The following is a 13,353-nucleotide window of genomic DNA, read 5'->3' as shown; positions in this document are numbered from 1 at the left end:
CCTGAAGTATAAAATACGATATAAATACAACAGCTTTTCCATCGTATAAAACGAATAATTGCAACCAGTGTGAAAGTTATGGTCATTTCTACATTTCGAGCAACCTAGGCTTCACTCTAGGGCGATGCTCCACCAGATAGAATAGTTAGGGCCTAAGAAGTCGACGCCAGAAACATAAAATACGATATAAATACAACAGCTTTTCCATCGTATAAAACGAATAATTGCAACCAGTATGAAACTTATGGACATTTCTACTTTCCGAGCAACCTAGGCTTCACCCTAGGGCGTTGCTCCAACAGATTGAATAGTTAGGTCCTTAGAAGTCAACGCCCGAACCATAAAATGCAAAAAAAATACAACAGTGTTTCCATCATATATCAGGAATAATTGCAACCAGTTTGAAAGTGATGGTCATTTCTACGTTCCGGGAAACCTAGGCTTCACCCTAGGCCGTTGTTCCACCAGATCGAATAATTAGGGCCTAAGAAGTAAACGCCAGAAGTATAAAATACAATATAAATACAACAGTTCTTCCATCATATAAAACGAATGATAGCAACCAGTGTGAAAGTTATGGCCATTTCTACGTTCCGAGCAACCTAGGCTTCACCCTAGGGCGTTGCTCCAACAGATTGAATAGTTAGGGCCTTAGAAGTCAACGCCCGAACCTTAAAATGCAAAAAAAATACAACAGTGTTTCCATCATATATCTGGAATAATTGCAACCAGTTTGAAAGTGATGGCCAATTCTACGTTCCGGGCAACCTAGGTTTCACTCCAGGGCGTTGCTCCACCAGACCGAATAGATACGGCCTAAAAAGTCAACGCCAGAAGCATAAAATACGATATAAATACAACAGCTTGTCCATCGTATAAAACGAATAATTGCAACCAGTATGAAACTTATGGTCATTTCTTCTTTCCGAGCAAGCTAGGCTTCACCCTAGGTCGTTTCTCCAACAGATTGAATAGTTAGGGCATTAGAAGTCAACGCCCAAAGCATAAAATGCAATAAAAATGCAACAGTGTATCCATCATATAACAGGAATAATTGCAACCAGTTTGAAAGCGATGGCCAATTCTACGTTCCGGGCAACCTAGGCTTCACTCTAGGGCGTTGCTCCACCAGATCGAATAGTTAGTGCCTTAGAAGTCAACGCCAGAAGCATAAAATACAATATAAATACAACAGTTTTTCCATCGTATAAAACGAATAATTGCAACCAGTATGAAACCTATGAACATTTCTACTTTCCGAGCAACCTAGGTTTCACCCTAGGGCGTTGCTCCAACAGATTGAATAGTTAGGGCCTTAGAAGTCAACGCCCGAACCATAAAATGCAAAAAAAATACAACAGTGTTTCCATCATACATAAGGAATAATTGCAACCAGTTTGAAAGTGATGGCCAATTCTACGTTACGGGCAACCTAGGCTTCACTCTAGGGCGTTGATCCACCAGATCGAATAGTTAGTTCCTTAGAAGTCAACGCCAGAAGCATAAAATACAATATAAATACAACAGTTTTTCCATCGTATAAAACGAATAATTGCAACCAGTATGAAACTTATGGTCATTTCTACTTTCCGAGCAACCTAGGCTTCACCGTAGGGCGTTGCTCCAACGGATTGAATAGTTAGGGCCTTAGAAGTCAACGCCCGAAGCATAAAATGCAAAAAAAATACAACAGCGTTTCCATCATATAACAGGAATAATTGCAACCAGTTTGAAAGTGATGGCCAATCCTAGGTTCCGGGCAACCTAGGCTTCGCTCTAGGGCGTTGCTCCACCAGATCGAATAGATTGTGCCTTAGAAGTCAACGCCAGAAGCATAAAGTACGATATAAATACAACAGCTTTTCCATCGTATAAAACGAATAATTGAAACCAGTATGAAACTTATGGTCATTTCTGCTTTCCGAGCAACCTAGGCTTCACCCTAGGCCGTTGCTCCAACAGGTTGAATAGTTAGGGCCTTAGAAGTCAACGCCCGAACCATAAAATGAAAAAAAATGCAACAGTGTTTCCATCATATATCAGGAATAATTGCAAGCACTTTGAATGTGATGGCCAATTCTACGTTCCAGGCAACCTAGGCTTCACTCTAGGGCGTTGTTCCACCAGATCGAATAGTAAGGGCCTAAGAAGTCAACGCCAGAAGCATAAAATACAATATAAATATAACAGTTTTTCCATCGTATAAAACGAATAATAGCAACCAGTGTGAAAGTTATGATCATTTCTACGTTCCGGGCAACCTAGGTTTCACTCTAGGGCGTTGCTCCACGAGATCAAACAGTTAGGGCCTTAGAAGCCAACGCCCGAAGCATTAAATACAAAATAAATAGAACAGTTTTTCCATAGTATAAAACGAATAATTGCTACCAGTGTAAAAGTTATGGTTATTTCTACGTTCCGGGCAACCTAGGCTTCACCCTAGGCCGTTGTTCCACCAGATTGAATAGTTAGGCCCTTAGAAGTCAATGCCCGAAGCATAAAATGCAATAAAAATACAACAGTTTTTCCATCAAATAACAGGAATAATTGCAACCAGTTTGAAAGTGATGGTCATTTCTACGTTCCGGGCAACACAGGCTTCACTCTAGGGCGTTGCTCCACTAGATCGAATAGTTAGTACCTTAGAAGTCAACGCCAGATGTATAAAATACAATATAAATACAACAGTTTTTCCATCGTATAAAACGAATAATTGCAACCAGTATGAAACTTATGGTCATTTCTACTTACCGAGCAACCTGGGCTTCACCCTAGGGCGTTGCTCCAACGGATTGAATAGTTAGGGCCTTAGAAGTCAACGCCCGAACCATAAAATGCAAAAAAAATACAACAGCTTTTCCATCATATAACAGCAATAATTGCAACCAGTTTGAAAGTGATGGTCATTTCTACGTTCCGGGCAACCTAGGCTTCACACTAGGTCGTTGTTCCACCAGATGGAATAGTTACGGCATAAGAAGTCAAAGCCAGAAGCATAAAATACGGTATAAATACAACAGTTTTACCATCGTATAAAACGAATAATTGCAACCAGTATGAAAGTTATGGTCATTTCTACTTTCCGGGCAACCTAGGCTTCACACTAGGGCGTTGCTCCAACAGATTGAATAGTTAGGGCCTTAGAAGTCAACGCCCGAAGCATGAAATACAAAATAAATAGAACAGTTTTTCCATCGTATAAAACGAATAATTGCAACCAGTATTAAACGTCATTTCTACGTTCCGGGCAACCTAGGCTTCACCCTAGGGCGTTGTTCCACCAGATGGAATAGTTAGGCCATAGGAAGTCAACGCCAGACGCATAAAATACGGTATAAATACAACAGCTTTTCCATCGTATAAAACGAATAATTGCAACCAGTATGAAAGTTATGGTCATTTCTACTTTACGGGCAACCTAGGCTACACCCTAGGGCGTTGCTACAACAGATTGAATAGTTAGGGCCTTATAAGTCAATGCCAGAAGCATAAAATACAACATAAATATAACAGTTTTTCCATCGTATAAAACGAATAATAGCAACCAGTGTGAAAGTTATGGTCATTTCTACGTTCCGGGCAACCTAGGCTTCACTTTAGGGCGTTGCTCCACCAGATCAAACAGGTAGGACCTTAGAAGTAAACGCCCGAAGCATAAAATACAAAATAAATAGAACAGTTTTTCCATTGTATATAACGAATAATAGCTACCAGTGTAAAAGTTATGGTCATTTCTACTTTCCGGCAACCTAGGCTACACCCTAGGGCGTTGTTCCAACAGATTGAATGGTTAGGGCCTTAGAAGTCAATGCCAGAAGCATAAAATGAAATAAAAATACAACAGTTTCTCCATCATATAACAGGAATAATTGCAACCAGTTTGAAAGTGATGGTCATTTCTGCGTTCCGGGCAACCTCGGCTTCACTCTAGGGCGTTGCTCCACCAGATCGAATAGTTAGTGCCTTAGAAGTCAATGCCAGAAGCATAAAATACAATATAAATAGAACAGTTTTTCCATCGTAGAAAACGAATAATTGCAACCTGTGTGAAGGTTATGGTCATATCTACGTTCCGGGCAACCTTGGCTTCACTGTAAGGTGTTGCTCCACCAGATCGTATAGGCAGGGCCATAGAAGTCTACGCCCGAACGATAAAATACAATAAATATACAAGAGTTTTTCCATCCTATATCAGTAATAATTGCAACCAGTGTGAAAGTGATGTTCACTTCTACGTTCCGGGCAACGTAGGCTTCACTCTAGGGTGTTGTTCCACCAGATGGAATAGTTACGGCATAAGAAGTCAACGCCAGAAGCATAAAGTACAGTATAAATACAACAGCTTTTCCATCGTATAAAACGAATAATAGCAACCAGTTTGAAAGTGATGGTCATTTCTACGTTCCGGGCAACCTAGGCTTCACACTAGGTCGTTGTTCCACCAGATGGAATAGTTACGGCATAAGAAGTCAACGCCAGAAGCATAAAATACGGTATAAGTACAACAGCTTTACCATCGTATAAAACGAATAATTGCAACCAGTATGAAAGTTATGGTCATTTCTACTTTCTGGGCAACCTAGGCTTCACCCTAGGGCGTTGCTCCAACAGATTGAATAGTTAGTGCCTTAGAATTCAACGCCATAAGAATAAAATACAATATAAGTACAACAGTTTTTCCATCGTATAAAATGAATAATTGCAACCAGTGTGAAAGTTATGGTCATTTCTACGTTCCGGGCAACCTAGGCTTCACCCTAGGGCGTTGTTCCACCAGATCGAATAGTTAGGGCCTAAGAAGTGAACGCCAGAAGCATAAAATACAATATAAATACAACAGTTTTTCCATCATATAAAACGAATAATTGCAACCAGTATGAAAGTTATGGTCATTTCTACTTTACGGGCAACCTAGGCTACACCCTAGGGCGTTGCCACAACAAATTGAATAGTTAGGGCCTTATAAGTCAATGCCCGAAGCATAAAATGCAATAAAAATACAACAGCTTTTCCATCATATAACAGCAATAATTGCAACCAGTTTGAAAGTGATGGTCATTTCTACGTTCCGGGCAACCTAGGCTTCACACTAGGTCGTTGTTCCACCAGATGGAATAGTTACGGCATAAGAAGTCAACGCCAGAAGCATAAAATACGGTATAAATACAACAGTTTTACCATCGTATAAAACGAATAATTGCAACCAGTATGAAAGTTATGGTCATTTCTACTTTCCGGGCAACCTAGGCTTCACACTAGGGCGTTGCTCCAACAGATTGAATGGTTAGGGCCTTAGAAGTCAACGCCCGAAGCATGAAATACAAAATAAATAGAACAGTTTTTCCATCGTATAAAACGAATAATTGCAACCAGTATGAAAGTAAACGTCATTTCTACGTTCCGGGCAACCTAGGCTTCACCCTAGGGCGTTGTTCCACCAGATGGAATAGTTAGGCCATAAGAAGTCAACGCCAGACGCATAAAATACGGTATAAGTACAACAGCTTTACCATCGTATAAAACGAATAATTGCAACCAGTATGAAAGTTATGGTCATTTCTACTTTCTGGGCAACCTAGGCTTCACCCTAGGGCGTTGCTCCAACAGATTGAATAGTTAGTGCCTTAGAATTCAACGCCATAAGAATAAAATACAATATAAGTACAACAGTTTTTCCATCGTATAAAATGAATAATTGCAACCAGTGTGAAAGTTATGGTCATTTCTACGTTCCGGGCAACCTAGGCTTCACCCTAGGGCGTTGTTCCACCAGATCGAATAGTTAGGGCCTAAGAAGTGAACGCCAGAAGCATAAAATACAATATAAATACAACAGTTTTTCCATCATATAAAACGAATAATTGCAACCAGTATGAAAGTTATGGTCATTTCTACTTTACGGGCAACCTAGGCTACACCCTAGGGCGTTGCCACAACAAATTGAATAGTTAGGGCCTTATAAGTCAATGCCCGAAGCATAAAATGCAATAAAAATACAACAGCTTTTCCATCATATAACAGCAATAATTGCAACCAGTTTGAAAGTGATGGTCATTTCTACGTTCCGGGCAACCTAGGCTTCACACTAGGTCGTTGTTCCACCAGATGGAATAGTTACGGCATAAGAAGTCAACGCCAGAAGCATAAAATACGGTATAAATACAACAGTTTTACCATCGTATAAAACGAATAATTGCAACCAGTATGAAAGTTATGGTCATTTCTACTTTCCGGGCAACCTAGGCTTCACACTAGGGCGTTGCTCCAACAGATTGAATGGTTAGGGCCTTAGAAGTCAACGCCCGAAGCATGAAATACAAAATAAATAGAACAGTTTTTCCATCGTATAAAACGAATAATTGCAACCAGTATGAAAGTAAACGTCATTTCTACGTTCCGGGCAACCTAGGCTTCACCCTAGGGCGTTGTTCCACCAGATGGAATAGTTAGGCCATAAGAAGTCAACGCCAGACGCATAAAATACGGTATAAATACAACAGCTTTTCCATCATATAACAGCAATAATTGCAACCAGTTTGAAAGTGATGGTCATTTCTACTTTACGGGCAACCTAGGCTACACCCTAGGGCGTTGCTACAACAGATTGAATAGTTAGGGCCTTATAAGTCAATGCCAGAAGCATAAAATACAATATAAATATAACAGTTTTTCCATCGTATAAAACGAATAATAGCAACCAGTGTGAAAGTTATGGTCATTTCTACGTTCCGGGCAACCTAGGCTTCACTTTAGGGCGTTGCTCCACCAGATCAAACAGGTAGGACCTTAGAAGTAAACGCCCGAAGCATAAAATACAAAATAAATAGAACAGTTTTTCCATTGTATATAACGAATAATAGCTACCAGTGTAAAAGTTATGGTCATTTCTACTTTCCGGCAACCTAGGCTACACCCTAGGGCGTTGTTCCAACAGATTGAATGGTTAGGGCCTTAGAAGTCAATGCCAGAAGCACAAAATGCAATAAAAATACAACAGTTTCTCCATCATATAACAGGAATAATTGCAACCAGTTTGAAAGTGATGGTCATTTCTGCGTTCCGGGCAACCTCGGCTTCACTCTAGGGCGTTGCTCCACCAGATCGAATAGTTAGTGCCTTAGAAGTCAATGCCAGAAGCATAAAATACAATATAAATACAACAGTTTTTACATCGTATTAAACGAATAATTGCAACCAGTGTGAAAGTTAACGTCATTTCTACTTTCCGGGCAACCTAGGCTTCACCCTAGGGCGTTGCTCCAACAGATTGAATAGTTAGGGCCTTAGAAGTCATCGCCCGAAGCATAAAATTCAAAATACATAGAACAGTTTTTCCATCGTAGAAAACGAATAATTGCAACCTGTGTGAAGGTTATGGTCATATCTACGTTCCGGGCAACCTTGGCTTCACTGTAGGGTGTTGCTCCACCAGATCGAATAGGCAGGGCCATAGAAGTCTACGCCCGAACGATAAAATACAATAAATATACAAGGGTTTTTCCATCCTATATCAGTAATAATTGCAACCAGTGTGAAAGTGATGTTCACTTCTACGTTCCGGGCAACGTAGGCTTCACTCTAGGGCGTTGTTCCACCAGATGGAATAGTTACGGCATAAGAAGTCAACGCCAGAAGCATAAAGTACGGTATAAATACAACAGCTTTTCCATCGTATAAAACGAATAATAGCAACCAGTTTGAAAGTGATGGTCATTTCTACGTTCCGGGCAACCTAGGCTTCACACTAGGTCGTTGTTCCACCAGATGGAATAGTTACGGCATAAGAAGTCAACGCCAGAAGCATAAAATACGGTGTAAGTACAACAGCTTTACCATCGTATAAAACGAATAATTGCAACCAGTATGAAAGTTATGGTCATTTCTACTTTCCGGGCAACCTAGGCTTCACCCTAGGGTGTTGCTCCAACAGATTGAATAGTTAGTGCCTTAGAATTCAACGCCATAAGAATAAAATACAATATAAGTACAACAGTATTTCCATCGTATAAAATGAATGATTGCGTACATTGTGAAAGTAATGGTCATTTCTACGTTCCGGGCAACCTAGGCTTCACCCTAGGGCGTTGCTCCAACAGATTGAATAGTTAGGGCCTTAGAAGTCAACGCCCGAAGCATAAAAGGCAACAAAAATACAACAGTTTTTCCATCGTATAACAGGATTAATTGCAACCAGTTTGAAAGTGATGGTCATTTCGACGTTCCGGGCAACCTAGGCTTCACTCTAGGTCGTTGCTCCACCAGATCGAATAGTTAGGGTCTTAGAAGTCAACGCCCGAACCATAAAATACAATAAAGATGCAACAGTTTTTCCATCATACAGCAGGAATAACTGCAAACAGTGTGAAAGTACTGGTCATTTCTACGTTCCGGGTAACCTAGGTTTCACTCTAGGGCGTTGCTCCACCAGATCGAACAGCTAGGGCCTTAGAAGTCAATGCCCGATGCATAAAATACAAAAAAATAGAACAGTTTTTCCATGTGTAAAACGAATAATTGCTACCAGTGTGAAAGTTATGGTCATTTCTACGTTCCCGGCAACCTAGGCTTCACTCTAGGGCGTTGTTCCACCAGACCGAGCAGTTGGGGCCTTAGAAGTCGACGCCCGAAGCATAAAACACAATATAAATGCAACAGCTTTTCCATCGTATAAAGCGAATAATAGCAACCAGTGTGAAAGTAATGGTCATTTCTACATTCCGGTCAACCTAGGCGTCACTCTAGGGCGTTGCTCCACCACATCTAATAGCTACGGCCTTAGAAGTCAACGCCAGGAGCATAAAATACAATATACATACAACAGCTTTTCCATCGTATAAAATGAATAATTGCAAACAGTGTGAAAGTAATGGTCATTTCTACGTTCCGGGTAACCTAGGCGTCACTCTAGGGCGTTGCTCCACCATATCTAGTAGCTACGGCCTTAGAAGTCAACGCCAGAAGCACAAAATACAATAAAAATGCAGCAGTTCTTCCATCGTATAGCATGACTAATTGCAACCAGTGCGAAAGTAATGCTCATATCGACATTTCGGGCATCCTAGACTCAACTCTGAGACGTTGCTCCACCAGATCGAAGAGTTAGGGCCTTAGAAGTCAACGCGCGAAGCATAAAATACAATATAAGTACAACAGTATTTCCATCGTATAAAATGAATGATTGCGAACATTGTGAAAGTAATGGTCATTTCTACGTTCCGGGCAACCTAGGCTTGACCCTAGGGCGTGGTTCCACCAGATGGAATAGTTAGGGGCTTAGAAGTCAACGCTAGAAGCATAAAATACAATAAAGATGCAACAGTTTTTCCATCGTACAACAGGAATAACTGCAAACAGTGAGAAAGTACTGGTCATTTCTACGTTCCGCGTAACCTAGGTTTCACTCTAGGGCGTTGCTCCACCAGATCGAATAGTTAGGGCCTAAGAAGTGAACGCCAGAAGCATAAAATACAATATAAATACAACAGTTTTTCCATCATATAAAACGAGTAATTGCAACCAGTATGAAAGTTGTGGTCGTTTCTACTTTCCGGTCAAACTAGGCTACACCCTAGGGCGTTGCTCCAACAGATTGAATAGTTAGGGCCTTAGAAGTCAATGCCCGAAGCATAAAATGCAATAAAAATACAACAGTTTTTCCATCGTATAACCGGAATAATTGCAACCAGTATGAAAGTTAACGTCATTTCTTCTTTCCGGGCAACCTAGGCTTCACCCTTGGGCGTTGCTCCAACAGATTGAATAGTTAGGGCCTAAGATGGCAACGCCAGTAGCATAAAATACAATATAAATATAACAGTTTTTCCATCGTATAAAACGAATAATAGCAACCAGTGTGAAAGTTATGGTCATTTCTACGTTCCAGGCAACCTAGGCTTCACCCCAGGGCGTTGTTGCACCAGATCGAATAGTTAGGGCCTAAGAAGTGAACGCCAGCAGCATAAAATACAATATAAATGCAACAGTTCTTCCATCATATAAAACGAATAATTGCAGCCAGTATGAAAGTTATGGTAATTTTTACATTCCGAGTAACCAAGGCTTCACTCTAGGGTGTTGATCCACCAGATAGAATAGTTAGGGCCTTAGAAGTCAACGCCAGAAGCATAAAATTCAATAAAGATGCAACAGTTTTTCCATCGTGTAACAGGAGTAACTGCAAACAGTGTGAAAGTACTGGTCATTCCTACGTTCCGGGTAACCTAGGCTTCACTCTAGGGCGTTGTTCCACCAGATCGAACAGTTAGGGCCTAAGAAGGCAACTCCAGAAGCATAAAATACAATATAAATATAACAGTTTTTCCATCGTATAAAGCGGATAATAGCAACCAGTGTGAAAGTTATGGTCATTTCTACGTTCCGGGCAACCTAGGCTTCACCACAGGGCGTTGCTCCACCAGATCGAATAGTTAGTGCCTTAGAAGTCAACGCCAGAAGCATAAAAAACAATATAAATACAACAGTTTTTCCATCGTATAAAACGAATAATTGCAATCAGTATGAAAGTTAACGTCATTTCTACTTTCCGGGCAACCTAGGCTTCACCCTAGGGCGTTGCTCCAACAGATTGAATAGTTAGGGCCTTAGAAGTCAACGACGGAAGCAGAAAATGCAATAAAAATACAACAGTTTTTCCATCGTATAAAACGAATGATTGCTACCAGTATGGAAGTGATGGTCATTTCTACGTTCCGGGGAACCTAGGCCTCACTCGAGTGTGTTGTTCCACCAGATTGAATAGTTAGGGCCTAAGAAATCAACGCCAGAAGCATAAAATACAACTTAAATATAACAGTTTTTCCATCGTATAAAACGAATAATTTCAACCAGTGTGAATGTTATGGTCATTTTTACATTCCGAGCAACCTAGGCTTCACTCTAGGGCGTTGATACACCAGATAGAATAGTTAGGGCCTTAGAAGTCAACGCCAGAAGCATAAAATTCAATAAAGATGCAACTGTTTTTCCGTCGTATAACAGGAGACACTGCAAACAGTGTGAAAGTACTGGTCATTTCTACGTTCCGGGTAACCTAGGCTTCACTCTAGGGCGTTGCTCCACCAGATCGAATAGCTAGGGACTTGGAATTCAACGCCAGAAGAATAAAACACAATATAAGTACAACCGTTTTTCCATTGTATAAAATGAATAATTTCAAACATTGTGAAATTAATGGGCATTTCTACGTTCCGGGTAACCTAGGCTTCACTCTAGGGCATTGTTCCACCAGATCGAACAGTTTGGGCCTAAGATGGCAACGCCAGTAGCATAAAATACAATATAAATATAACAGTTTTTCCATCGTATAAAACGAATAATAGCAACCAGTGTGAAAGTTATGGTCATTTCTACGTTCCAGGCAACCTAGGCTTCACCCCAGGGCGTTGTTGCACCAGATCGAATAGTTAGGGCCTAAGAAGGGAACGCCAGCAGCATAAAATACAATATAAATGCTACAGTTCTTCCATCATATAAAACGAATAATTGCAGCCAGTATGAAAGTTATGGTCATTTCTACGTTCCGGGCATCCTAGGCTTCACTCTATGGCGTTCTTCCACCACATCGAATAGCTGCGGCCTCAGAAGTCAACGCCTGAAGCATAAGATACAATAAAAATACAACAGTCTTTCCATCCTATAACAGGAATAATTGCAACCCGTGTGAAAGTGATGGTCATTTGTACGTTCCAGGCAACCTAGGCTTCACCCCAGGGCGTTGTTGCACCAGATCGAATAGTTAGGGCCTAAGAAGTGAACGCCAGCAGCATAAAATACAATATAAATGCAACAGTTCTTCCATCATATAAAACGAATAATTGCAGCCAGTATGAAAGTTATGGTAATTTTTACATTCCGAGCAACCTAGGCTTCACTCTAGGTCGTTGCTCCACCAGATCGAATAGTTAGGGCTTTAGAAGTCAACGCCAGAAGCATAAAATACATTATAGATGCAACAGTTTTTCCATCGTATATCAGGAATAATTGCAACCAGTGTGAAAGTAATGGCATATCATTGTTCCGGGCAACCTAGGCTTCACTCTAGGGCGTTGCTCCACCAGATCAAACAGTTACGGCCTATGAAGTCAACGACAGAAGCATAAAATACAATATAAATACAACAGTCTTTCCATCGTATAAAACGAATAATTGCAACCAGTATGAAAGTAAACGTCATTTCTACGTTCGGGGAAACTTGGCTTCACCCTAGGGCGTTGTTCCACCAGATGGAATAGTTAGGGCATAAGAAGTCAACGCCAGACGCATAAAATACGGTATAAATACAACAGCTTTTCCATCGTATAAAACGAATAATTGCAACCAGTATGAAAGTTATGGTCATATCTACTTTACGGGCAACCTAGGCTACACCCTAGGGCGTTGCTACAACAGATTGAATAGTTAGGGCCTTATAAGTCAATGCCAGAAGCATAAAATACAATATAAATATAACAGTTTTTCCATCGTATAAAACGAATAATAGCAACCAGTGTGAAAGTTATGGTCATTTCTACGTTCCGGGCAACCTAGGCTTCACTTTAGGGCGTTGCTCCACCAGATCAAACAGGTAGGACCTTAGAAGTAAACGCCCGAAGCATAAAATACAAAATAAATAGAACAGTTTTTCCATTGTATATAACGAATAATAGCTACCAGTGTAAAAGTTATGGTCATTTCTACTTTCCGGCAACCTAGGCTACACCCTAGGGCGTTGTTCCAACAGATTGAATGGTTAGGGCCTTAGAAGTCAATGCCAGAAGCATAAAATGCAATGAAAATACAACAGTTTCTCCATCATATAACAGGAATAATTGCAACCAGTTTGAAAGTGATGGTCATTTCTGCGTTCCGGGCAACCTCGGCTTCACTCTAGGGCGTTGCTCCACCAGATCGAACAGTTAGGGCCTAAGAAGGCAACTCCAGAAGCATAAAATACAACATAAATATAACAGTTTTTCAATCGTATAAAGCGAATAATAGCAACCAGTGTGAAAGTTATGGTCATTTCTACGTTCCAGCAACCTAGGCTTCACCCCAGGGCGTTGTTCCACCAGATCGAATAGTTAGGGCCTAAGAAGTGAACGCCAGCAGCATAAAATACAATATAAATACAACAGTTCTTCCATCATATAAAACGAATAATTGCAGCCAGTATGAAAGTTATGGTCATTTCTACGTTCCGGGCAACCTAGGCTTCACTCCATGGCGTTCTTCCACCACATCAAATAGCTGCGGCCTCCGAAGTCAACGCCTGAAGCATAAAATACAACAGAAATACAACAGTATTTCCATCCTATAACAGGAATAATTGCAACCCTTGAGGAAGTCATGGTCATT

Source organism: Calliopsis andreniformis, unplaced genomic scaffold (assembly GCF_051401765.1).
Source record: "Calliopsis andreniformis isolate RMS-2024a unplaced genomic scaffold, iyCalAndr_principal scaffold0004, whole genome shotgun sequence".
NCBI lineage: Eukaryota > Metazoa > Arthropoda > Insecta > Hymenoptera > Andrenidae > Calliopsis > Calliopsis andreniformis.
The sequence above is the reverse complement of the archived record's forward strand: the minus strand, read 5'-3'. Positions refer to the sequence as shown.